At 35.9% G+C, this 27,955-nt stretch overlaps 1 protein-coding gene across 2 annotated transcripts in view; it reads left to right on the plus strand.

The window, feature by feature from the left end:
- ATP10B (ATPase phospholipid transporting 10B (putative)) overlaps positions 1-27,955 on the plus strand; it is a 2,370,254-nt gene that overhangs the window by 1,913,335 nt on the left and 428,964 nt on the right. The gene's annotated exons all lie outside the window — the stretch shown is intronic.

The following is a 27,955-nucleotide window of genomic DNA, read 5'->3' on the forward strand; positions in this document are numbered from 1 at the left end:
AATAATACATTATAGTTTTAAGGCAAGTATATTGTCCAGTGAAACTTGATTGCTAAACAAACAGAACTGCCAGCAATGTACTTTCTTACATGAATCAGACATCTAATAAAACATAAATAATGTACATCTTGCTTTGTCCGTGTGGGTTTTCTCTGGGTACTGAGGTTCCCCCCATCAAACAGACAGACTCTTAATTGCTATTAAACCTACCTCATGAAAAAACAACTGAACCTATTCACCCCAAATCACCTAGCTACTCTCTGACAGCAATCTCCCATCACCTCCTTCAATAATACTTTAATAGAACTAGTAAGCAACACCAAACTGTTAAGAGTTATCAATGATGACAGTCTAAAATTTGACCACCACAAAAACAGGTAATAAAGAGAACTCACCAAAAACTCAGGACCCTCAAAAATCAAAATGTTCTTTTAACAGACAAAGCCAGGGCAATCATAGCATGTTATTTCCTCCTCCATAATCTTCTTTATGCCATCCCTATACTCATAGCCAGCCTTAGGCATAGGCCAACTAGGTGGCCGCCTAGGGCACCGCTTTAGTTGGGGTGCTTTTCCAGTAAACTGGATTGTGTAAATAGACCAGGATGGGGGCACCAGGTATTGTGGGGGGTGCTGTGGAGCCCTTTTGCCTAGGGCACCACTTGACCTAAGGCCAACAATGCCTATATTCATCAACTGGATCCTTCTCACTCTCCTCACTAGACCAGTATTCCAAAAAACTAGCCAAATTTACCTCAAATGACAGCTACTGAACTCACCAATGAAGTTAGCCACAACACTCCCTAACTCATTCACAATTAGTGACCACCCACAAACTCCTATACCTCCCAGAAAAGTGTCCAAGCCTAATCACCATGATCCAGCAGTGTAACCCCACCAAGCCACTATGGCCTGTGGACAAAGTGTTACTAACTGCAAGCAAATCCAAGAATTCTAATGGAAACACACTGTACTCCTCCTAAACCACAAAACTGTGGAACTGTATACCCAAAGCTCTTAGGCAAACTAAAAATGCTAAATTGTTGCTAAAAATGTTTTGTTAGTATATTGTTATAGTGTACCCTCTTGTAATTCATTATTTTTATCATTGTTATTATTTCATAATCTACTTAGCTTAATGGAGCTTATCACCCTGGGCCTCTACTGAAAATGGACATGTATCCAGTTGGACTAGCCCAGTCAACAAATGTAAAATAAAATAAATAAAAAAAAAATCATTCAAAAATCAGTTAAAGTAATATCTTTCTGATACATAGCTGTACTCATGCTCCACTCTTGGTAAGGTCCTTACCCCATCTATTCCTATAACGTCCTACAACTCAAACTTTTTTAGTCAAATGCATGCATGTCCTTTTCTTTTCTTTATTTTATTTTCTCTCCTCTGTCCCCCTGCCTCCTTATCAGCTGCTTCCTAATTCTGAATGTCATCTCTAACTGCCACAGCTCCTAATATGTCTTGGAAAACATACTGCATGTTGTGCATCTAAACTTCCACCTTGTAAATACTTTTAGATACTATATATACTCTACTAAATTATTTGTTTGTTCATATGTTTCTGTAACATATTGTTTTAAATACCTATATGTTATCTAACTTGTAACTGCTGTGGGGCTTTTCTCTCTGGGACTCCTCTGAAAAGGGGCATCCATTATCCCACTTGGACTATCCCAGTAACAAATCCAATGAGCAAATAAAAAATATATAATAAATGTCAGTAACTAAACTGATGATCTTTTTAATTGCCAGTAGGTGTGCATGTCATGTATGAGTGAGTTAGTGTGTGTGTGTGTGTGTGTGTGTGTGTGTGTGTGTGTGTGTGTGTGTGTGTCTATCCTGTGATGGGCTGCCACTTTTTCTGAGGTAAATTTGCATTCCTTGCACCCAGTGAGTGCTGGGATAGACTTTGCCCTCCCCCAACACACACACACACACACACACACACACACACACACACACACACACACACACGCACACACAGTCTTCAGTTGGATTGCATGGTTAATTTGATAGTGAGTGAATGACTGAATAAATTAATCAATTTTTAAAAGTAACACTGACTTCAGGTGCTCAAACACAAGAGGCATGCATTGAGAAATAGTGGGTTTCCCTATGCATGTATGATATGCAGGTAAGACTTTCACCTTCACTAGAATCCTATCTTCACTTAGAATGATGGCTAGCTGCAATTGAAAGGTTACTAAATGCTTGGTGTCATTCATGGGGGCCCAGTATGTGTCAGTTTTGGATGAGATGGTAGACTGATTGACTTGTTTCACACATGACAGCCTGCACATCTCTTGTTATGGTTTCTGCTTATAGACTAAGGTGCATGCCACCCTGATATTGCCTTTTCTAGACAGAGTCAGGTAACTAGACATCCAACACAGCAGACACAACTAAAGTAAAGCAGATTTCAAATCAAACTGTATAAAGGTTGTTCTTCTGAGATCTAGATGCCTTAGTAACAAACTGCCTGATCTTGAGGCCCTCTTGCAAACTGAACACATTTGTGTCTTTCTTGTAACTCAGACTTAGTTTAATTGTATTGACAGCAGTCCCTCTGTACCTGGATTTAATAATAACCATGCATTCAGACTTGTAGAAACTGTGGGATTGTTTCCTTATTTGCTAGGAGCTGCATAATCTCTTAGCAGATTCTCTCAAGACCTTTAAACAGAGCTCGTTGAACTGTCACAATTGAAATAAAAGAAATTGTCAACATACTGCCTGTTATAATACACTTGTTATACTCCTAGGTGTCCATGAGAGAGACTTCTGAGTATACGTTCTGAAACATCCATAATGAAAATATCTTTCTGTGGTGGGTAATTTTAACTGTCCGTTGATAAACCTGTTCACCTATACCTCAGAAGCTGGGTATGCCCAAAAATTCCTGAACTTAATAAACAATAATTACCTAGACCTATTAAATAACCAACCCGCTAGGAGACAAAACTTTATAGATCTTGTTGTTAGTAATATAGTTTCTTTGTGCACCATGCCCATAGTATCAACTTTTTATTTAAAGTCTCAAACATCCTCATCAGTGAACAAATCTGAATTTAAGGGCTTCCAAAGGACAAATCTTCTCAAACTCTGTGATGAGCTCTCAGACTTTGTTTTAATTTTGAAAATCTCCATACTGTTTCAGGTGATACTTAAACTGTTAAATTCCTACTTGGAAATGTGCTTTGACCTGGCAGGCCCTAGTAGAACATATATATTTTGAAATTCAAAAACAAAACACACTACTGAGCTACAAGTATGAATAAGCTCTACAAAAAAATTCTGAAGTTCAATAATAATCCTAAATTGGTTCACATTAATGACTTTATCAAAAGGTTCAGCAAAGAACTAAAAAGAAACCATTGGGAAGACAAAGGCTGAACAAAAACTGGAACTGGCCAAATCTATTAATTACAACAGAAAATTAAAAATGAACACTTGCCAGTGTTCTGAACTGGTGCAAGATGGCATTTCACACAGTCACAAAGGGCACAGGAAACATTCTTGCAAATAAGTTTAGTGTGAACTACAACCAGGAAACTGGCATACAAATTCTGCAAATCCATCAGTCCCTAGCACCACTTTAGATCTTAAAAGAGCATGTCTTAGCAGTTTTTTTTCCAAAGCCAAAAATAAATGTTCTCCAAAACCAAAAATATTGCTTCAGTGGTACTAGACAAAATACCCAGATGACTAATAAATTGGGCCAAATGTGCCTCTGTGGAACACCTCCTAAACCTTTTTAAATAAAATATAACCACAGTGTAGTTCCCCAAAGTATGCAGCCAAATGTCATGATACCCTTTCATAAAGGGGACCCTACACCAGAACCTGGGAACTAAAGACCTATCAGTCTAACAACTCTAATTTGCATGCTATCTGATTTCTTAAACTGTGATATGAAAAACATCATGCACTTTGACCCTGAACAGTTTGGATTTGATAAAGGGAGGTCACATTTATTCTCCTTCGTAATCTTCTTTTGAATGGGTTACAGAGGGTGTTGAAAGAGATGATTCAGGCGTCACAGCCTGTCTGGATCAAGCTAAAACATTTAACACTATCCCCCATTTTGGTATTGTAAGTAAATTAAGAAAACTAAATAAAGTCCTGTATGAGTTACTTTACGTGACAAGTTAGGGAGCAAGCTGGCTAAAATATAGAACATAATATAGAATAACATAATATAATAATAATAATAATAATTATAATAATGTAATAATAATAATAAATATAATAACAATACTATAATATAAACTAAATATATAAAATATAAATATATAAATAAAATATAAACATATAAATATATAAAATATAAATAAAACAATAATAATATAATAATAACATATAATATAGAATATAATAATATAGAATATAAGTAGCAGGTACCATCTCAGAATGAAAGTAACTAGCAGTGTTTCAAGCCTATGATAACCACATTGCCACTGTAGTCAGAAAGTCCTTCTATGTGACACATCTCATTACAAAAGGTTTCTCTTCCAGCAAGAAAGAGGTCATAATCCCTCTCTACTTGTCCCTCATTAGACCTATTATAGAATAAAATTCCTCATTTGGTATGTACCTCACTAGACATATACAACAACTGGAAAGTCCACGAAAATACCTCACTAAGAGGATCTTAGGCATTAGACACATGCCCTATATGGATAGACTGAAAAAACGCCAACTATAATCTGTCTCTTATTGCCTACTTAGAGGCAATCTCTGCTTGACCTACAAAGCCATGTCTGACCCAGAACTGCTAGATATGCTACACCTAAAGAAATCCCAATCCCTCCATGTCACACGCTCCAGGGACCTAAACTCATTACCACAATAAACAGAACATGCTGGAGGGACAGGTTCCTAACCCAGAGAATTCCCATACTCTGGAACAAACTCCCCATTCATGCCAAGCAGAGTACTTCACTGTCCCTCTTTAAGAGGAATCTTGACGAGTGGATGGGCAATAGGAAGTTCACCCCAGGGATCACTTCAGTGGCCTTGCTTGACAGGGGTACTGGGAATTAACTTTGGGCGGCATGATGCCAAGGAATCTTCTTGGGCTAGGCTTATATAGGCTCCAGGGCCATTAACCTAGTACATACCTATGAACCTATGAACCTATGTACTTCAGGGATCAATGCTGTAACTAGCAGTGTATTTCAGGAATCAGTGCTGTAGCTAGCAGTGTACTTCTGGGATAAGTGCTGTAACTAGCAGTGTACTTCAGGGATCAATGCTGTAACTAGCAGTGTACTTCAGGGATCAGTGCAGCTTAAAAGAAGTTAATATCCCATTGAACTCTCCTCTAGTTAGAGTTGTTATAAAATAAAGTGCCCCCATTGATGTGTACCTGTCCAGACACATTAAAGAGACAGAAAGGCCACAGCATGTTCTAAACAAGAAGAGTACTGATATAGAAACCCTGAACTGCAAAACAGGCTTGAGGCCCTGTCTCTTTATGGGGTCTCTTACAGACTCAAAGAGCAAACCTTCCTTGATCTTCTACTTTTCTGCAAGTCAACTACCATAAGATCTAAGGAGTTGAAGCTTCACTAACATATAAAGAGTACACCCTGGAGGGATAGATTTATTATATGTTTTTCCCATTTCTACCTGTACGCGTTAAATAATGTGATACCCTCACATCTTTCAAGACTAACCTTGAAGATTGTATGGGCATCCATACATTCATACAAGACCTGACTTGACTTGCCGTCTTAGAAACGGGAGTTAACTTCATGATGGTGGGTATCAGCAATGCACAGATGGTTTCACAACTTACTTGCCTAATAATTCCTATGATCCTATGCTTGTCCTTCAAATTTTATATTTCAACAAAATCTAAATGCAAATCATTATGACAATCACTGACATTTTCAAAAGCTGCAGTACTCTTGTGTATTCCACATAAGCATAACCTAACATTTCTCTACATAAATTATTAAATCAAAATGTGTTGGAAAGAGAAATTATCCCAATATGGATAGTTCTTTTTAATACCCTTTTGCTATGTCAGATATAGAGAACTTTCCCCAAAGGTTCGATGTCCACCCTTCCTTTCATGGGTTTATAAGTAAGTACTAGGCTAGCTGCCCTTGTGGGTCATTTTAAGCTTAACTAATTTCCTGTTCAAAGGTAATAATCAAACCCTGTCCTTGTGTTTGTAAATACCTTAATCATTATTCAAATCCCCAACCCAAAGTGAGAATTGAACCCTGCACCTTGTATTTGTGAAATAAGCTTTAACTGTTATGCCAACCACCCAACCCTAGAGAAAGGCAACTGTTGACTCATAATGAAGATATGCTTTTATTATGATTTATTATGTTAAACACTTTGGTCAGGTCTAGAAAAACTGATGCTATTCATGTAGTATCATCCACAGGACAAAGTTGAAATGTAGTGATCATGCATGCCTTTTCATTGCTTAAGTCAGGGAAAACAAATCCTGAGCATCAGAAAAATCTGTTTGTCCCATCAAATAATCATTTGTTTGCTCGTCAACTAACACAGAGTTATAGTGAACAGTTTCAGTGAGACAGTAGGGAGTACAGTTTTATAAAAGGATGGTATGTAATAAAAAATGTTCTCAAAAAGAGATTAGGTGAAAGGCAGTAATGGATTTCAAGAATGCACGAGAAAGACAAACTACATTTCTGCTGAGATGAAGAAAAAATAAATTATTAACTTTAAGTAAACAGCCAAACAATATTTATCTGTTATCAGAATTTAGGTTTATATATAGGCTCTTAATTGTATTTAAGTATGACTGCTATCTGATAGATTCTTTTTTCTCATTGTTTATGTGTGTATATATTGGTCTACTTTGTAATTTAGAAACTTCAAAACCTCGAACATTGCAATCCCGAGGTACAGATGTTTGAAGTTTTGAAATCTCAAAATAAAAAAAATTAAAAATAAATAAATAAATAAAACAGTAAATCGTTCACAATCATGATTTTGCAGGGGGGCAAGACCCCATGCGCACACCCCCTGCTACTTAAATATACCAACTCCGAGATCGCACGACATTGAAGAGAACGGTAAAGTTACCATTCTGCACTATCGGGTCATAGCAGTTGTTCAGTTTTGTGATTTCAAAACTTCGAACATCTGAACCTCGGGATTGTGATGTTCGAGGTTTTGAAGTTTCACACACACACACACACACACACACACACACACACACACACACACACACACACACACACACACACACACACACACACACACACACACATATATATATATTTTTTTTCCTTATTGTCTAATTTACATGTTTACCCCTACTACCCTTCTCATGTACTGCTACAAAATACTTATAATACCTTATTACACTACAAAAGTTTATATTTCACAGTTTAGTTTCTAATGCAAACGATTATAAAGAATTTTATAGTGTCTTATACACAGTCCAGTAACATGCTGACATTAGCACAGTGGCTCCGATGCTGAGTCCGTGTTTTTCTCTTAAAAGATTTCCTCTTTTTAAACTTTTACTTATTTTCACCTTCCACCTGTTCAACTGCAAAAAGGAAAAAAAAAGCATTAAAGTTCATAGTCTTTTTAAGACTTTAACAATTCATGATTATTCCATCCTGTTTCATCACTGAGACATCTTGCACTTGAACAAGTTAAATAATTCATATAGCTCTGTTCTCTAGAGAACTCCTTGCTAACTGATAAGACCTTGTTCACCCAGTGAATTAAAAAAACATAAAATCAGATGCTCTGTTGCTCATTAGGATCTATTTTACTGAAATTCATTATTGCAGAATTGCTGAAACCTCACTTATTCTCTTACTCCTCTTTAGAGCTCTCTTGCTGATTTGGAGTGGCATTGGTAATTGAACAATTCTTGACAGTTTATTATGCTACTCTTGCATTTTGCTGACGCACGGAATCTTAAACTAGTGGGTACACAGACACTGTTTTCGTTCTATTTTTGCTGTTTTCCTTACATTTTAGAGGTGCTAGATTCAGGTAGGAAGTAAGCTTTATTTTTTTTATTTCAGTGAGGAAGTAAAGTTAATTTTTTCTTTGTGTGTGTGTGTGTGTGTGTGTGTGTGTGTGTGTGTGTGTGTGTGTGTGTGTGTGTGTGTGTGTGTGTGTGATTTGAGCATGCAGGTATAGATAAAATCATGGGGGAATAAAGACCCAAAATCAGAGTGAGATTTTAAATATTGCTTTATTCAACTTAGAACTCTGCTAGAATAAGATATGAAGTCTGAAACTTAAATGACTTAACATTATTTAGTGACTTCAGGACTCAGTGATTTGCCACGAAATCACAAATTTTATGAGAAACAGATGAAAAATATAAGGGAAAAGTCTACTCATTCTGCAAAATACTGGGTAGTTTAGAGGTAAAGTGATGTGTGTTTGTGTGTGGCTAAGTATGCATGCATCTTGCAATTTTGTTTGAAGGTGCAGAGTGTTAAATGATGGTCTGCTATTTAATAACTTCTGAATGTATGGAGAAAGGTAAATGCTTGCTTAGCCTGCCTTGATTATAAAAGCTGGGGGATAGCTAATTTTTAAGTTACTTCTGAACACAGTTATACACCTATAGTTTACTAACAGAATCTTGTACTGGAGAGGTGTACAGTACATTTCTTTGCTTAACTTCCCCACACTGTCCTGCCTCCACTATCCTCTCAAAGCCACATTTCTTCTTATAGTGCCAGGCCTTGCTACATCTTAAGTTTTGAGGGAAATCCCCAGAAATCTCTGAACCTTTTTGTTGTGGGACACTGAAATTTTTGAAAATACACAAACTTCAGTATAGAACAATTACTTTTGGGCAAATTACTTTTTGACAAGTGAAAGACAGCAAAACAGTAACAGATACAAGTCGGAGGCTGCATTTTAAGAACAGTATGCAGAGGTAAATCTCTGAACACCAGTCCAAGGTATATTTAAGCACCAAAAATGTCACATACTGCTAATGCATAATCAGTCCTGCCTGTTTACCCCCACACACTCTTGTGTGGGTGTGGACTGCATTAGATATGGCCTCAGAAAGTAACAGACTTGCACTTAATAGACAAGAGGAAGCCATTAACTTTCAGAAAACCTAGTCAGTAAGCAGGAGAAGGCCATATAAGCAGACAACAATCAGAAAAAACTGTCCAGGATTCAAAGATGGCTGCCATTCTGTAAACACTGCTGACCTGCAGCTCCTCAATAAACCTGAGTTAATCTATAACCAGGAAAAAGTGGAAAAAGTCTTTATCTATCAGGATTCCAAGTGATTAGCTAGAAGGAAAATGTCACAAGAAGGAAAAAGCATGGAAACAACTACTACCAAAACAAAGCTGTCGGAATTACAGTCACCAGTAAAGGATGGGAGTGCAAAAACAAAGAATTACTAGACAGCAGGAACAACAGAAACCAGAGACTAGATCTAAAACTGATCAGCCACTGAACATGGACGATATCAAACATGCTTTGTTGCCTATACAAGAAGCGAGAAATAATATTATTATTAGAAAACATTCAGTATGCAGAACTAATACCAACTATAACACAAATACTTGAAGTTTTGTTAAATGACACTGATGGAGAATATGCCTAGACCTGTATATGCTAAGATATTGAACTTTCAAGATGTTAGCAAAATACTTTTACTGCAAAAAAGAATGGTGGCTTTGTTATGTGGAAAAATAATAAAATATCTCTGCAGTCTTTATCTGCATACTGTAAATTTCTGATTGACAAGCAAATTAAATTCCAGATGAAATATCCAGGTTTTAAAGTTTTACCTGCATCAGAGGGCTGAAAGAAACGACTGGCATGCTCCTGAGGTAAGATCCAGTATGTACAAACTGTTTGTTTGCGATAATCCGAGGGTCTGCTGGCCGCTTTTCAACTTTTATGAGGTAAACAGGAAATCTCTTGAATGCAGCTGAGAGTGTTAACACTTCCTGTGGTCCGCTGCACGCGACGAAAGCCCCGTCGTGAGTATTACTGGTGGTTTCCTGGTTTGAGAAGTTGAAAAGAACTGACATAATGTGTTCATGTTTTTAACAAGTAAATAACATCATAATATGTAATAACATCTGTTTTTCCTGTTTTCCTTATGTTTATAGTTTTGAACCAAATTATATTTCTACAATATCTGCAGGTGCAAGGTATAGCACTATATATATGAATATAAATAGGTAAATAGTGGCTATTGGGTGGTGTTAATCAGACAACTAATGTCAGTATAGTTAGGAACTAAAGCATTCAATTGCAAAACTTTGATAATTGATTTTTTTGTTTGTTTGTAAAGTGGTATATAAATAATGATTGTTAGTTAATATATTAAATTTTTTCTTTAAATGGTAACTAATTAATAGTTGGAACATAAGCTGTAGAGCAATAGCAGTGTTTGTTAGGGAATGTTTAGTTTAGACTTTGTAGTAGCTAAGTTAGAATATATAGGTTGTGAGTTTAGGAAATGTTTTAAGTTTTATTACATGAAGCTTTTAAATATGTTTGTGTGGTTAACCTTGTTCATGTTTTTTTACATACCAGACCTATATAAGTCCTGGTCCAAAATGCTTCCAGATTATGTTTAGTATGCAGTTAATACATATCCATTTTTATACTATTATTGGATAATTAGACCTGTCAATGTGGGAATTAGACTCATGGAACGGCTCCAGAACTTGAAGAAGAGGAAGCTGTTACTACACATATTGCTACAGGACAAAGCACTGTTTTACAAGAAACACACTTGTTAAATGATCAGTGGGATGATATTAGGAAAAGAACTGGATTAGAGCGGTAGTGGCATCAGAAGGTAAGACAAACAGTGCTGGAGTAGCTATAATTATTAAAACTCAATACAAAGACAAGATTTTAGACTTGGTGTTATGTTATTTTATCGGATAATTTGATAAACCTCTTTAAATATATATGCACCATGTAATGATCAACAAAGTTTCATAGCATCATTATATCCAATCTTAACACAGTATGATGGTTATTATTTTATTGTGGGTGGGGATTGGAATACCTATCAAAATCCAAAGTTGGATAGGTCTTGTCCACAACGCGCATTTACTAAGCAGGCCGGATAGCATTACATGACTTTAAGGAAGATTTTCAATTATATGATTTGTTATGCACATAATATTAATAATGCAATTAAGTATACCTTTTATTCACCATGCCACAAAATGTGGTCTAGGATAGATTTTTTCTTGATATCTAAAGCATTAATTAATTTGGAACCAATAGTGGTTATACATACTGACATTCATCGGATCACTCAAAAATTTTTTCTAAAGATTTTAAAGATGCAAGAATGCATAGAGGTTACAATTGGTCACTTAATCCAAATAAAAGGATATAATAGATGGAATTGTAAAATATCTGAAAGGTTTAACAGATAGGATGAAGCTTCAGGAACATACTCCTGATATTGAATGGGCAGCAGCTAAATCCCAAATTAGAGGATTTCTTTTGCAAAAAGCCTCATTTTATAAGAAAAGGCAAAACAATGACATACAAAAATTAGAAACAAAAGTGAAAAAGAACTGATTCAGAATTTTAATGCTGAAACAGAGAAGGAAATGTTGAAATGTCAAAGGGATCTCTTCTTGCTGCATAATAGTAGAGTAATACTTCAGGAGCATAGGTGTTTAGTGAAATATGCCAATAATGTTCAAATACCATCAAAAGCATTGGCAAGGATTATAAATCAATCGAAAACAACTGCACATATTTCAGAAATACAATGCAATGACACAGTGTATTCTAAAACTGAGGATATTATTGATATTTTCGAAAAAATCTATACCAAGGTTTATGAGGGTCAAATTGATAGATCTATACATAAACAGAATAAAAGATTCAAAATTAATTTTCCAAAATTAGAAGGGAGTCTGCAAGGTGATCTGATTAAACCTATATCTTCAGAGGAAATAGTATATGTAATTCAATATGAAAGTACATAAGTCCCCAGGTCCTGATGGTTTGACAGTTGAATTTTATAAAGAGTTTGCTGATAGTTTTGGTAAAATATTGTCTCATGTATTTAACTACATAATCAGAAATAAAATTAGTGACCCTCACCAAAAACAATCTTTATACATAAAGCTAATTCAGACCCCCAAAGCCCGGACAATTACAGGCCAATAGCATTAATAAATGTGGATATGAAAATTCTAACTACCATTATAGCATGTAGATTAAAAAAGATTATGATCCATTTAATTTCTAAGGAACAGGCTGGATTTATGGCAACTAGACAAACTAGTGATATATTTCAATATGCCATAGGAATTTATTCAGATCCTACAAATATTATATAGTAATCCTTATACTACATTATATATCAATAGAAGTTATTCTAAAAGAATACAGATTAAAATGGATGCCCTTTGTCCCCCTTATTGTTTAACCTTTATTTAGAACCTCTATTTTTATATATTAAGCAAAATCTGTATCATAATGCACCAATACTTTATAGGAATAAATTAGTAATGTCTGCATTTGCTGATGATCTTATTATTTATTGTACAACCCCAATTTCTGATAGTGAAAAGATATTAAATGCTATAAACGAATTTTCAGAAGTCTCTAATTACAAAATTAATTTGGAGAAAACTAGTATTTTCCGTTAAGAACCCCTAAACCTTTTTCATTAATGTCCCTGGTGGGAAGATATCATGTAAAGAAAATATCAAATATTTGGGTATTAGCTTCTCTACGGATAATAAGGACTTTTATAGTAATAATATTAAATGAGTATGGGAACTAATAGTAGCTGATTGTGGCAGATGGAGGAATTTAAGACTACCGGTATTGGCAAAAGTATCAATAGTGAAAATGAATATATTACCACGAATGTTGTATATCTTTAGGTCTGCGCAAGTATCAATTACAAAGACAGTTTTTAAACAAATTCATAAAGATCTAGCTAAATTTATTTGGGAGCCAAAGAAAACTAGAATATCGTATGAGAAATTAATGACCCCGAAGAGTAGAGGAGGACTTGAGTTACCAAATTTTGAAGTATACTATTTAATTGTGAATGCCAACAGGTGTTTAAGAATTGCTAATTAAGAGGTAATTAGTACAAAGTGGATACCAACTTGGGTGGTCTTAAATTACAAGCATATTCTAGATCGGAACATAAATCCTAAAGCTTTACCCAAAAGTAGTTTGATAAAGTATGGGATTATGGACCACTTAAAAACATATGTGTCATCTTTGCAAAATTTATTCCAATCAGTAGACTTGTTGCAATATATGATGGTTTTTCAGCCTTTCCATAGGAATCCCAATTTTAAACTAAATAATCAGTTGATTGCTCTTAGTAAATTCCCATTAATAGTTAATTTGACTCTGACTGATGTTTTTAATAAATTTCATTTATCGGCTTCGCAGGTTAGAGAGGAATTGAATCTTCCTAAGAGTTATATGGTTGTCATGAGACAAATCAGAGAACTTGCTCTGAGTCATTTTGAAAACTTTAAACCGAATTGTGGATAAATGCCAACAGGAGGTCAAATTTGTAACAACAACAAATAAATTAATTAAAGATTTAAAATTCCAGGATAAAATTCTGTTGTCAGGGTATTGGGTAAACAAAATGACAGTAGCAGATAATCAGGTATTAAAAGCAATTGATTTAACAATAAAATCGGTCTCCTTTCAAAAGTTGATGTATGTTGATGATTTGGAATAATGCTTATTATACTTAGGTTACATAAATTTAATCCTAGGAATTCTCCAACTTGTCCATATTGCACAAATCAACTTTGGAACTCTCTTAGAACACAACTACAAAAGATGGGTTATCAAAGTTCAACGTTATCATGGGAGTTTATGATTCTACATGTTCCTCCAAGAGAGCTCTCTAGGTCACAAACTATAATATGTATGAATATTTTTTTGCTGATGAAGTTATATATAGCTACAAATTGGCTAGAACCAGACAAGACATCATAATTACTCCTGAAGCAAAGTAACAAAAATATTAATAAAAAGGTTTTAACATTATATTAGCATAATACTGTTATTAGGAATATATTAACATTTGGATCTATATGTGGAGGAAACAATGTTTTGAAAACATGTATGATATGTATGGCCGCAATTTGGCTTTGTTTTTCTTCCTGGTGTTTTCTTTTGGATTAATGACTTATATGGAAGGATTTCATGTAGATATTGTATATAGTTTTGATAGTAATAGTAGTGAATTATGTGTGTGATTTTATTGTATTGTGAAAATATATATCAATAAAAATTAAAAAAAAAAAAAAAAAAAAAAAAAAAAGAAAAAGCTGTCCAGCAGAGAAAGGAAGTTAAAACAGTGAAGCAAATGAATAGAAACACAAAACAAGCTGTAGGAAAGGGAACAGTTCTTCCTTTGAAATAGGGGAAAGGATACACAGTGGTCTTGATGTGTTGGGTGAATGGTAGCACTACAGCTTAGGAAGTTGTAGGGAATGCAGATGCTGAAGGCTTACCTGATAGAGGTCTATGAGGTTAGACATCTAGTATTCATGCATGGGAATGTAGAATAGATGGGGCTGAGAGGCAGGATAACACAATAGGAATACAAATATGAAGAGTGTAGGCCAAGAGGCAATCAGTAAGAATGAAGATGAGGCAAGGGCCAGCATTAGTAAAGGTAGTGAAAGAAAATGAAAAAGGAAGAATAGCAGACCACAACAAACAAGAAGGATGCAATTAGAAGAATAGCAGTACACTTGTGCAAAACGTAGGGTGAAGAGATTAGGTAGGAAGGCATAACATCAGAAGATGGAGTTAGACATAAGTAGGATGAAAAAACGTAGAAAAAAGAGGGTTTTAGGGTGAAGTAAACCTTGAAGGTAGTAATGCAGAATAGATCATGCAGAGGAGACACAAGAGTTTGTTAGGGATAGCCTAAGAGCAGCCAGAAGGACCAGCATGAGCAAGACATTTAGCTTAGGAAGAATTAAGATGGATGGTTGTTCAGCCTAGGAGTGATAGAAAGGATGCGCCTGAGAAAATATTCAGGCAGGAGAAGTCAAAAAGGATAAGCCTGAGAGGTAATCGGGCAGGAGTAGTCAAAAAGTATAAGCCTGACAGGTAATCAGGCAGGAGTAGTCTGAAAGGATAAGTCTGAGAGGTAATTGGGCAGGAGTAGTCTGAAAGCAACTGGAAATAAAAACACAGGTAGTCTGACAGAAGCAGAGAGTAGGCAGGCTAGTTATGGAAGGTGCGGTTGTGTAGGGGCTCTGTTAATAGAGGATACAGTTGCATGAGGGATGAATGAGTAAATCAGAGGTGAAGATTCCAGTCATTTCAAAGCTCCATAGGTTCTTACTAAACTTACAGCCACGGAGACCACTGAGAAACTAAGCCACACAATGCAGTACTGGTAAGAGACTAATAATGTCCCCATTAAGCACAGTTTCCCCATATATCCCATGTGAAAATTTGCAACCAGACATCCAGTCACCGAGATTTGTTTTAAATGTTGCTAAGGGAAGTACTTTGCTTGGTATATAATGGAAGTCTATTCCAGAAACGAGAGATATGTTGGGTTATATGCCAATCACGGCAGCTAGTGATATTGCAGTGGTAATATAAATTTAGGCATTTGCAGGTGGGGTTTGCTTAAACTCTGGTTAAGGCAATGGAGTTTAAAGACTTCTAAGTCATTCAAAGCACTAAAGGTTAAGCAGAGATCACCACTCAGAAGCCTGTACAGTACTATGTAGAAGAAGACTTTTAGTCTGTTAGGGTAGCTAACAATACTGAGATCTGAATTTTTTTAGAAAGGAAACATTGAGTTCTTTCAAGTTTGTTTAGGTACTAAGTAACATACACTATGAAGGGGTCATGGTATTCAAAATGGTCCTAATTAGTGAACTTCTTTGAACCTTAAAAAACACCACAAAGGATCATTTGAGCAAGGTAGAATAATTTCCTATAATAGGGGTGTGTTGATCCAAGCAGAGTTTGTTATCAGCATGGACACCAAATTTCCTGATAACTGTGTCCAAATGGAATGAAATGTTGTTTTATATGGTATGCAGCAGTGGCACTAGATTTACTAAAGAAAACTATGCGGGATTTATTTACTTTGAGGATATGCCTGTTATTAAAAGACCCAGCATTTGTTTGCACCAGGATTTGCTGGAGAATTTGAGTATCAGAATGAGATATGACAACTGCTTCCAGTACTGACTTGAACAACAACAAAAAAAAAACTTACCTTAACAGTATGCGCGTAGTCTACAATTTACCTATGCAGTGAACTATGTATGGGTTAATGCTGAACCCAGAGATTTTGTTAGCCCTAGCATGAGGTATAGCACTAAAGGCTTTGGCAAGGTCCAGGCCAGCAGCATGACATGTATGCCCTTTATCCAAAACCTCGTTAACCCTTTTGAGTAACTAACTCAGCTTGAACAGATATGATCACCTTTTTGCAAAACCAATCTTATGAGTGTCTTGAGATATAAGCTTATCTGTATAATTGTTTATGAGTTCAGCTATAGTGTAGCCTACAGCCCTGCAAATAATACTAGAGAAACTAATAGGCATGTACTTCCCAGAGTCAGTACAAGGAACACCTTTATGCTTAGGGCAATACAGGACCTGTTCTCCACACCTTGGGGATGTAATCAGTGCGTTTACAGTTAACGGAGCTTATTTTGAAGTGCAATTTCATTCATTTTAAGGGTGAATTTTTTCATCAGATTAAAGGGGTGGCCATGGGTGCTGCTTGCACCCCTACATATGCTAATTTGATCTTAGCAAAATGGGAAGAAAAACATTTTAAACTCTGTTTACAATACATGTTGGACAATGTACAAAAGGTTTTTAGACAATATAGTTATTTTGTGGTTGGCTTCAACAGAGGTGCTAGAGGAATTTATGAATTTTTTAAACAGTTCTACTACTTTTTTAAAATTCACCCACAAAGTTTCTCAAAATAACTTACAATATTTAGATGTTGAGATTTATAGAGAGAACAATAAATGTAACTCCAAATATATATAGGAAGTCTACTTTCTCAAATTCATATTTACACTTTAATAGTGCCCATCCAATGTATTATAAAAAGAACATCGTAAGAGGTCAACTTATTAGGTCAAGTAGAATGACATTGAGTAATACAGAATTTGAGAAAGAGATGAGTTTCTTAAAAAATTATTTATAGCTACAAATTGCCCAGGAGACTTATTAGAACAGATAAAGAAGGAAGTATGGAATGGGAGAAGGGATAGGTTTCAACCAATTTTAGGGGCGAACGAAGAAAAAGTTATGCAGATCAATAATAAAAATACTAAAAATTTTGGGAAAGCTTTGATATTGGGGTACAACACAAGTTCTAACTATGTAAAGGAAATAATGGAGATGGGATGGACTAGGTTCAAGGGTTTGACAGACTTGGATAAAATAAGGAAAAATGAGCTAAAATAGTTTATAAAAATTCCCATAACCTGAATAGTTTGATGGAAAATTACTTTGAAAATAACAAAACTACTAGAATGAAGAAAGGGACATACAAATGTGAGCACTGTAGGCAATGTAGTTCTATAATGAACCAGGAAAGAGTATATTTAGAGAGTAGAAAAATGTGTTTGAATGTGAAGGAATATTACAGTTGTGATTGTCAGGGAATAGTATATTTAGCAGTATGTCAGACTTGCCAATCATTTTATAGTAGCAAGACTGAGCATAAATTGAAAAGAAAAATTTATGAACATTATTATGAAATGCAAATAAAGAAACAAATGCATTGTTTAAGCACACACATGAGTGTGAAGGTGCACATTTTATGTTCTTTGTACTAGAGAAGGTGAAGAAAGAGATAAGGGGAGATTTATGGGAATAAAGGCTTGAATATAGGGAGCTATGGTGGCAAGTGAAATTACAAGCAAATGTTAAACCTGGGTTGAATGAGTATTTATCCATAACCCCTTTATTAAAGTTAAGAGCTGCAAAACTGTAACCTAAGTCATAGGGATTGTACCCTGTTTTAATAACAAAAACAGTTTTATATATAACATATGTTTTCTATATGAATCTTAAAAAGTTAAGGTTAAGAACATTGGGGTACTTCATTTTTATTTTTACTTTAACCATACATTTAGTAATAATAACTGAATTTGTTTGCATGTATTAGTATTTTAAGCATGTTTTTTAAATATGGACAAGTTCTTGGTTTGACCATGGATTGGAATGATGGCAGTAGATGTTCAACTATTTTATGAACAATTTCATGCTTTAACATTTTTGTAGTATAATAAGCTTTTAAAATTTTAATAATTTTTATAGAAAGGAATGTTTTATTTATTTATTAATTTGTATGAAGAGGAATAGTTGTAATGCTGATTTAAACAAAAGGATTTCTTCTTTGGTCAAGTCTTTTAAAGGCTTTTTATGTATGTATTAATTAAGTTATCTAATTAAGTTAAATTTGTGGGGTAATATAAAAGGGGAATGTTTAGGTAGGGAGTCCATATCTGAAGAAGTTTGTGATGAAAACGTAATTTTGGTGAAACGCATTAATGTGGTGTTAGTCCTTGTGGTGTTGTCGTTTGTTTTAATAAACTTTTTATACCTGGACTGTGTTGGCGCTTCATTTCTGGGATCCAAGGTGCCTTGGTTGTGGATTTGTTTGGCTGTGGTTACCTGGGCTGGCTTTGAATTTTTAAAAGTTAATCAGTGGAGAAAGACTCAAGATGAATGGGAATGGAGGGATAGGTAGGATGTAGTACTTCTAATTAAACTTCTGGAAGTATTTTTAGGACACATGGAAATAGTATTTTAATTTTAGAAAGTGCAGGAAGGACTTGATGCATTTTCATTTCTGGAAAGGAAGGGTGAGGAAGACTGGGGGTGCAAACTGAGAACGGATGTCATGAAGATAGAAGAAGAGCAATCCACAAGAATATTATCAATGTCCATAGGGTAGTTCAGTACGGATTTCTTGGTTATCTCTAAGCTTTCTAATATAGCCTATGAAGGACCAGTTGAATTAGTTACAACCCTAACTTCATAGTGGGCCTTACATTTCCTACTGTTTACTTTGAGGGACTTACTTTGCAGTTTTAGATCATTTAATAATGATGTAGTTGATGTATTTCAGAGTAGCCAGTAGAGTTTTTCTTTTTATTACAGAGTTTGGAGTTTGTTGATGTGGGAGTGCTGCCATGTGGATTTAGTTTTAAACTTGTCATTAGTCCTCCACCAGAGACTACAAATGTCTCACTCCACCTCTCAAAAAGGGAGGACAATGCAGACGACTAAGTAACAGCAACCTCTGCTGCAAGGTTTGGTGGGGAGCTATATCATTATGATCATCAGAGTGATTTTAGAGTAATCTCTGTATGTAGAAAAGTTATTAGGAGCTGCAAAGCAGGCTTTTTACAGAGAAGATAATGGCAAAATGGTAATATTTAACTAGATTGGGGCTAACAATTAGGATGGTATAACTAGAATAAACATTCATGAGAACAAGGTATAGAAGATTAACACCTCTGATGGACAGGGTCAAGTATACTGACATTTAAGTGTATAAGTATATGGGCATTATGTGTTGTTGGTAGTATATTCTATGTGTGGACAGTTGAAGGCACTCTTAAGAGCTGTATTCAGTTTGACAGTTAACTTTTCTATCTGTTTAAGGTATTCTGCTTAGGGTTAAGGTATTCTACATACTCAGAAGAGGTTATACATGGGGTTCTATAATTGGCTGTAATGCGGTACTTAATTTTATTATGTGTAACTAGGACTTCATCCAGTTTGTGATTTGTATCATGCAAACTATAGTCAGAAATAATCAGATTAAAAACACATACAGATAATCCCATCCACAGTTCCCATGATAGGCCTCGTTCCCTGGAACACAGAGAATGCTATCAGTACACTGGAACCAGGTTTTTGTGATTACACAAATGCTGACATCATCAGTACATTGTAACCATATTTTTGTAATTAGACAAAAGCTGATGTGGTTGATTACAGGGAAGGCCTCATATTCAGATATTTTATGCTTCTGGCCTTTGACAGTGTTATTTGATATCATCCACACTAGAATTTGCTATGCTGTGATGTCCATAATATAAACTCTTCCTAAGAAGTCACTGGGGTGTAGCAAAAGATGCAGCCAATATGAAAAAATCAGAAAGTGAAAGATGCTGATTGTCCTTAGCAAAGCATAGAGGCTGGTGAACTTTTTATCCTATACAGACCTATTCTGATAGAATGACAACTTTACTTAGCAATTAATGAAGCCACTTACTTTATATTTGAATTAAGGTATCATTTTTGGTGAAGGTAGAATACTAGGACCTTGTTTTCTTTCAACTCATAAGCAGAATTTAACAGCATCTCGCTGCATCTCATCAGAGAGCTTTCCAGATCTTCACCGAATGTCAAGGTTTTTGCCTCATAGTTTAGTCTATGCCTCATAAAAGTCGTTTTCTTTTAAATCATTAATGATTGAAGTTAAACAATGAGAGATGCTTGAGTTTCAGACTTAATAACCTACAGAAAAAAACATGTTGATGCAAAGCCTGTTACTTTATCAGTGTTCTAAGTTTGTAAGAGCAATTTTTAAATCTGCCCCTGTTTTGGGACCTGCCCCCTATTAATTTAGGCTTTGTCTAGATTTCATATGCTAAGTGGTTAAGAGGTATGCATCCCCCCAGGGTGAAATGCCTAATATATTTTACACCAGCATTGGCAACCTTAAAGTTATAATCATAACTGGGATGGTGAAGAGACCAAATGGCTCTAATCCCCCATCAGAGACACAACTGACTGTCAGTCTATCCTTTTCCAACCCGGTGAGTGCTGTACCTTTGTGTCTTACAATGGAGTCATCAGTGACAAAGGCATTTCTGGGATGTGCTGTAGTCTTATGAGGCACTAAGGGTGCAGGCTTAGAGGACGTCCTGTAACATAGGTGTAGGTATGGGCATGCTGTTATTATTTTGTCTGCATGGCTCAGTTAAGTGAGTAAGATATTTAGGAGGCCTAAGAGGCATAAGGATTTCTTTATTACCTCAGCATCTGTAGGAGTTATGTTATGGTCCCGCAGTAAAGTAGTATTGTTATGGTCCTGTTTATCAACAGTGAATGGAATAGAGAGACTGGCCTGTAATTTATATAAATAAGTACATCTCTGAGTGGTAAAATGAAGATGTGCTAAATGAAGAAGTGGGTTGCCAGTAAATAACATGCAGTTGTTACAGTGTCTTAGCAAATCAGTTGCTAATAGGCTAGTTAAAGATTACTCTAAATCAGGCTGGACTGCCTGTTTACACTATTATGGTAGTATTTCTTTTGTATGTCAATTGATAGCACAGCTAACAGTTAATACAATCCACAAATAGTATAGATCTAAAAACAGTGTAAAACAGTACAAGTTGAGGAGGTACAAATAGCATTGGAATTAAAGGACTGGACAGAAAGTGATCACTTTGGTTGCAAGATACAGAATAAATCCACATTTAATGTTCCATGTGGGTGCAAATACATAGCAGAGAGATGTTGAAGGAAGTATCAGGAAGTAAAAAGAGGTAACTGCAAGATATAGGGAGCTGGAAACCCCAGATGAATTCTGTAAAGTACTTCCGGTTTGTATAACCAGCAACACAAAAAGGACTTGATACAGAAGTTCAGATGCTGGTTGAGAAGCTAGAGTATGAGCAAAGGATAATATATGAGTGGCCAGTAAGACAGTTTACAAAAGTGCTGTCTGGTAAGTGCATGTCCCACCTAGGCCCAGAGCAGACAGAGGTAATTAAAGCTGGGCTGGAAGGTTATATTAAAGTTATTGTACCTTTAAACTAAGGCATAAGGAAGAGGAAGAGGAACTATACTAATAAAGAGAAAAGGATGCAAGCTAGAAGGAAGCTGGTCAGGACAAAGAGGAAAATGGAGAAATTTTTAACCTGCAAGGAGACTGAAAAACTGAAGGATAATGCTTAGCATTGCAAAGATATTTAAAACAAAATGAGGTAATGACAAGCCTTAACTACAGCAGAGAGGAGAGAAAAAATATGGGAAGTCTTGTCTAGCTAAACGATAGACTCGATTACGGTTATCTGCAATTTTAAGGTATTCATGAGTAATATAAATATTAAAATGAAGAAGTGACAATTTATAGCAGGAATGGATTTTGTATGATGTACTTGACAAAATGGAAGAAGAGAAAGAGATGAAAGAATGGTAGTGGGAGGAGCAGGAGTAGAACCTATAAATTTAAGAGTTTATCAGTCACAGTGGAAATGAAAGGGAGGGTACTAGTGGGTAGACACAATTTGCAGGCTGCCAGGTGTTTCAGGAAAAATGATCAGATGAAGAACGGTCATAGAAAGATGTGGGGGAGAGTAAGAAAAGATAATACATAATCTCCACTAAGTAGACTTCAGCATTTTTGCATTAAGGTTGTGGAGGAAAAATTAAATAGTTGCAGTTATAAAAGTGGAAGGTTCTGCACAACTATGAGAAGGAAAGCAAAAAAAGAGTAGAACACTTAACCTACTCCTTTGCGGAGGAGAGGCGATTAAGGGGTAGTTGAGAGAACACCAGTGTGATCAGAAATCACAGTGATTAATAGCTCATTATTCACACAAAAAATGTAAAAATAAATACCAAAATAAAAAGGCAAGGGATTGCAGGGTTACATCTACAGGCAAACTGGAGTCTAGTGACCATCAGAATGAGACACTGGAAATCAATTAAAAAGTGTCAATGGATATGGTGAGGGAATAAAAAGGAAAACAGTAGATGAAGGACTGGGAAGGTAAAGAAAAATATGAAAATGACCAGAGTAGTACATGGACATAGTCAAGAAAACAATGACAAAAAGGTAAGGTATCAAAAGTGGAACAAGTAATAATGAATATTCAGGCAGATACATGAAACAATCTAGAAAGATAAATGAAAGGACAGCGAAGCCAATCAATAAATATAAAGAAATCTTTAATAATGAAATTATTTAGATTTAATCAGAAAGTGAAAGATGCTGATTGTCCTTAGCAAAGCATAGAGGCTGGTGAACTTTTTATCCTATACAGACCTATTCTGATAGAATGACAAATTTACCTAGCAATTAATGAAGCTACTTACTTTATATTTGAATTAAGGTATAATTTTTGGTGAAGGTAGAATACTAGGACCTTGTTTTCTTTCAACTCATAAGCAGAATTCAACAGCATGTCGCTGCATCTCATCAGAGGGATTTCCAGATCTTCACCGAATGTCAAGGTTTTTGCCTCATATTTTAGTCTATGCCTCATAAAAGTTGTTTTCTTTTAAATCATTAATGATTGAAGTTAAACAATGAGAGATGCTTGAGTTTCAGACTTAATAACCTACAGAAAAAAACATGTTGATGCAAAGCCTGTTACTTTATCAGTGTTCTAAGTTTGTAAGAGCAATTTTTAAATCTGCCCCTGTTTTGGGACCTGCCCCCCTATTACTTTAGGTTTTGTCTAGATTTCATATGCCTGGTGGTTAAGAGGTATGCATCCCCCCAGGGTGAAATGCCTAATATATTTTACACCAGCATTGGCAACCTTAAAGTTATAATCATAACTGGGATGGTGAAGAGACCAAATGGCTCTAATCCCCCATCAGAGACACAACTGACTGTCAGTCTATCCTTTTCCAACCTGGTGAGTGCTGTATCTTTGTGTCTTACAATGGAGTCATCCGTGACAAAGGCATTTCTGGGATGTGCTGTAGTCTTATGAGGCACTAAGGGTGCAGGCTTAGAGGACGTCCTGTAACATAGGTGTAGGTATGGGCATGCTGTTATTATTTTGTCTGCATGGCTCAGTTAAGTGAGTAAGATATTTAGGAGGCCTAAGAGGCATAAGGATTTCTTTATTACCTCAGCATCTGTAAGAGTTCTGTTATGGTCCTGCAGTAAAGTAGTATTGTTATGGTCCTGTTTATTGACAGTGAATGGAATAGAGAGACTGGCCTGCAATTTATATAAATAAGTACATCTCTGAGTGGTAGAATGAAGATGTGCTAAATGAAGAAGTGGGTTGCTAGTAAATAACATGCAGTTGTTACAGTGTCTTAGCAAATCAGTTGCTAACAGGCTAGTTAAAGATGACTTTAAATCAGGCTGGACTGCCTGTTTACACTATTATGGTAGTATTTCTTTTGTATGTCAATTGATAGCACAGCTAACAGTTAATACAATCCACAAATAGTATAGATCTAAAAACAGTGTAAAACAGTACAAGTTGAGGAGGTACAAATAGCATTGGAATTAAAGGACTGGACAGAAAGTGATCACTTTGGTTGCAAGATACAGAATAAATCCACATGTAATGTTCCATTTGGGTGCAAATACATAGCAGAGAGATGTTGAAGGAAGTATCAGGAAGTAAAAAGAGGTAACTGCAAGATACAGGGAGCTGGAAACCCCAGATGAATTCTGTAAAGTACTTCCGGTTTGTATTACCAGCAACACAAAAAGGACTTGATACAGAAGTTCAGATGCTGGTTGAGAAACTAGAGTATGAGCAAAGGATAATATATGAGTGGCCAGTAAGACAGTTTACAAAAGTGCTGTCTGGTAAGTGCATGTCCCACCTAGGCCCAGAGCAGACAGAGGTAATTAAAGCTGGGCTGGAAGGTTATATTAAAGTTATTGTACCTTTAAACTAAGGCATAAGGCAGAGGAAGAGGAACTATACTAATAAAGAAAAAGGATGCAGGCTAGAAGGAAGCGGGTCAGGACAGAGAGGAAAAAGGAGAAATTTTTAACTTGCAAGGAGATTGAAAAACCGAAGGGTAATGCTTAGCATTGCAAAGATATTTAAAACAAAATGAGGTAATGACAAGCCTTGACTACAGCAGAGAGGAGAGAAAAAATATGGGAAGTCTTGTCTAGCTAAACGATAGACTCGATTACGGTTATCTGCGATTTTAAGGTATTCATGAGTAATATAAATATTAAAATGAAGAAGTGACAATTTATAGCAGGAATGGATTTTGTATGATGTACTTGACAAAATGGAAGAAGAGAAAGAGATGAAAGAATGGTAGTGGGAGGAGGAGTAGAACCTATAAATTTAAGAGTTTATCAGTCACAGTGGAAATGAAAGGGAGGGTACTAGTGGGTAGACACAATTTGCAGGCTGCCAGGTGTTTCAGGAAAAATGATCAGATGAAGAACGGTCATAGAAAGATGTGGGGGTGAGAGTAAGAAGAGATAATACATAATCTCCACTAAGCAGACTTCAGCATTTTTGCATTAAGGTTGTGGAGGAAAAATTAAATAGTTGTAGTTATAAAACTGGAAGGTTCTGCACAACTATGAGAAGGAATGCAAAAAAAGAGTAGAACACTTAACCAACTCCTTTGCGGAGGAGAGGCGATTAAGGGGTAGTTGAGAGAACACCAGTGTGATCAGAAATCACAGTGATTAATAGCTCATTATTCACACAAAAAATGTAAAAATAAATACCAAAATAAAAAGGCAAGGGATTGCAGGGTTACATCTACAGGCAAACTGGAGTCTACTGACCATCAGAATGAGACACTGGAAATCAATTAAAAAGTGTCAATGGATATGGTGAGGGAATAAAAAGGAAAACAGTAGATGAAGGACTGGGAAGGTAAAGAAAAATATGAAAATGACCAGAGTAGTACATGGACATAGTCAAGAAAACAATGACAAAAAGGTAAGGTATCAAAAGTGGAACAAGTAATAATGAATATTCAGGCAGATGCATGAAACAATCTAGAAAGATAAATGAAAGGACAGCGAAGCCAAGGAATAAATATAAAGAAATCTTTAATAATGAAATTATTTAGATGAGATAATGTGCCACAGACATGATAAAACTATTAAATTAAAGTAAATATTTCAGGGAGGGAATAAAAATTGGCAAGTAGTTAGAACAAATTATTTTTTTTTCTGTGTTATGTTAAGAGACAGATTCAAATCAAAGTTCTGGACTTCTTTGTACAAGGGATAATGACCCAGAATCAGGGACAGTTTTTAAATATTACTCTGATTCACTTTAAAAAAGTTAATAGAACCATTTATTCTGCATCAGTATACCTTTTTTTGAAAAAAAAGAAAAGAAGGATGGTGTACTAATATTCCTGCACAAGAATGTTGTGAAATAAAGCATGAAATGGATTGTTGAGATGACTGAGCAGGTGAGGCTAGAGAAGTAGCTAAATGCACTCAAGGACAAACCACAGGAGATGAGAAAGTATAACTCCCAGAATCCTGTAAAACTGATGGGATGGTTGTCAGCATCTGTAAGGGAAATTTGCAATAGATTCTTGGCTGATTCCTGTGCACTGAAAATGTGCAGTTTTATACCACTCTACAGGGATGTATTAAAAGTAACCAGGGAGAAATACTGACTAGTGAGTCTAACTTCACTAAAGACCATGCAAAAATTCTAAGAAAAGTCTTGGTCAGCTCTTTGGTGGAAGACGATCTGTAGAATTTCAGAAAGCAATACATTCTTCAGATGATCTGGAATCAATTAGTGACCTGAATTCTGGAGGAGCTGGGGTGGGGGCGAGTGTCTGAGTGCCTGCAATGGAGGGAGTTGGTTTGAGTGCCTGGGGTGGGAGGAATGGGTCTGAGTGCCTGGGAATGGCCTTCCATCCCAGTTAGTGGCAATTGTAATTAGCCCACTGCAAGGCTGCCTGCCATGGTCAAGTGTACTAACAAGTGTAATGTAAAAGGCCAAGAACACCACTCATCAAGCAACATCTGCAATGCAGCAGGCACTAGGCATTCACATTAGTGAAAATGTCAAACAAACTGATGCCATGTAGGTAGGGGTATACTGCACAGAACACCTTGATGGATGCCTAGATGATCATCTTCCATAATGTGTTTTCTCCCACGTGGAGCAAATGGACTAGTGGGATCATGGAAGGGGTGATGGTTATGAGGAAATGAAGAGAATAATGTAGTAGCAGCAAAAGTAATATGGATTCACAGTCAGAAATTCCTACCAATGTTGCCAAAGGAACTTAAACCAGCCATATGACTGAGTCATTGCCTAGCTAAAGGCTACCAGATATTGTAATATTCTTAGTTTCCAGCAAGGATCTGGATGTGGTTTTACATAGAAGGGTGATAGATAATTTAAAGTAGATGTGATCGCGAATGAAAATGATCAATGAGCAGAACTGCAACAGAAATGCAGGGCACACAGAGATACCGGAACACTGATGTGATGTAATACTTGTTATTGGACCATCATGGGTTTTACAAGTACTCAAGCTTTTAGACTAGTAGGCTTTGCTTTCTAGGCACAAGTGGATATTTAAGAACTGTATCTATCATCAGTAACTTAATAATGTCTTATAAAGGGTTCCTACTAGCCGTAAAGCTGAAGTAATTGCAAACCTATGTTAGTCCAATGAAATGTACAACTTCACATCTGTGTTCCAGTGCCTTTGTGTTTTCTGTTAGGATGTGGAATGGGGCAGAGAGAGAGAGGGGGAGAGATAAATAGTGGAATGCTGCAGAAATCAGTGCTACGATCCTTGTTATCTTTAGGAGTTTTATCACTGGCATCACATAAGGCATAGAAAAGGATCAGTCATCTTGTAGATGACACAAAAAGGGCAGCACTAGCAATTGATTGAAAAGGCAATTTACATTCACAATTTCTTTAACTTCAAATAATTCTTATAGATGTATTATATTGTAATTCATTTACTTTGCATAATATGGATTTTTTTCTGCTTTTACTTTTATAAAGTGCTTTGCTCAGACTTGAATAAAGTAGCATAAATGAGTTGACTTGACACCTCCTAACCACAAATGCAGTTGCAAATGGTAGGACTGTAATCCTATAACTAGCTCACTTGAGTCAGGGTGACCATCACAGATAATGAGGGGCACTATATAATGAGTGGCGCATCTGATTATTACCTAGTAATGGATAAGCTGAAGAAGAAAAGC

Source organism: Protopterus annectens, chromosome 4.part0 (assembly GCF_019279795.1).
Source record: "Protopterus annectens isolate FY-2018-M chromosome 4.part0, PAN1.0, whole genome shotgun sequence".
Taxonomy (NCBI): Eukaryota; Metazoa; Chordata; order Ceratodontiformes; family Protopteridae; genus Protopterus; species Protopterus annectens.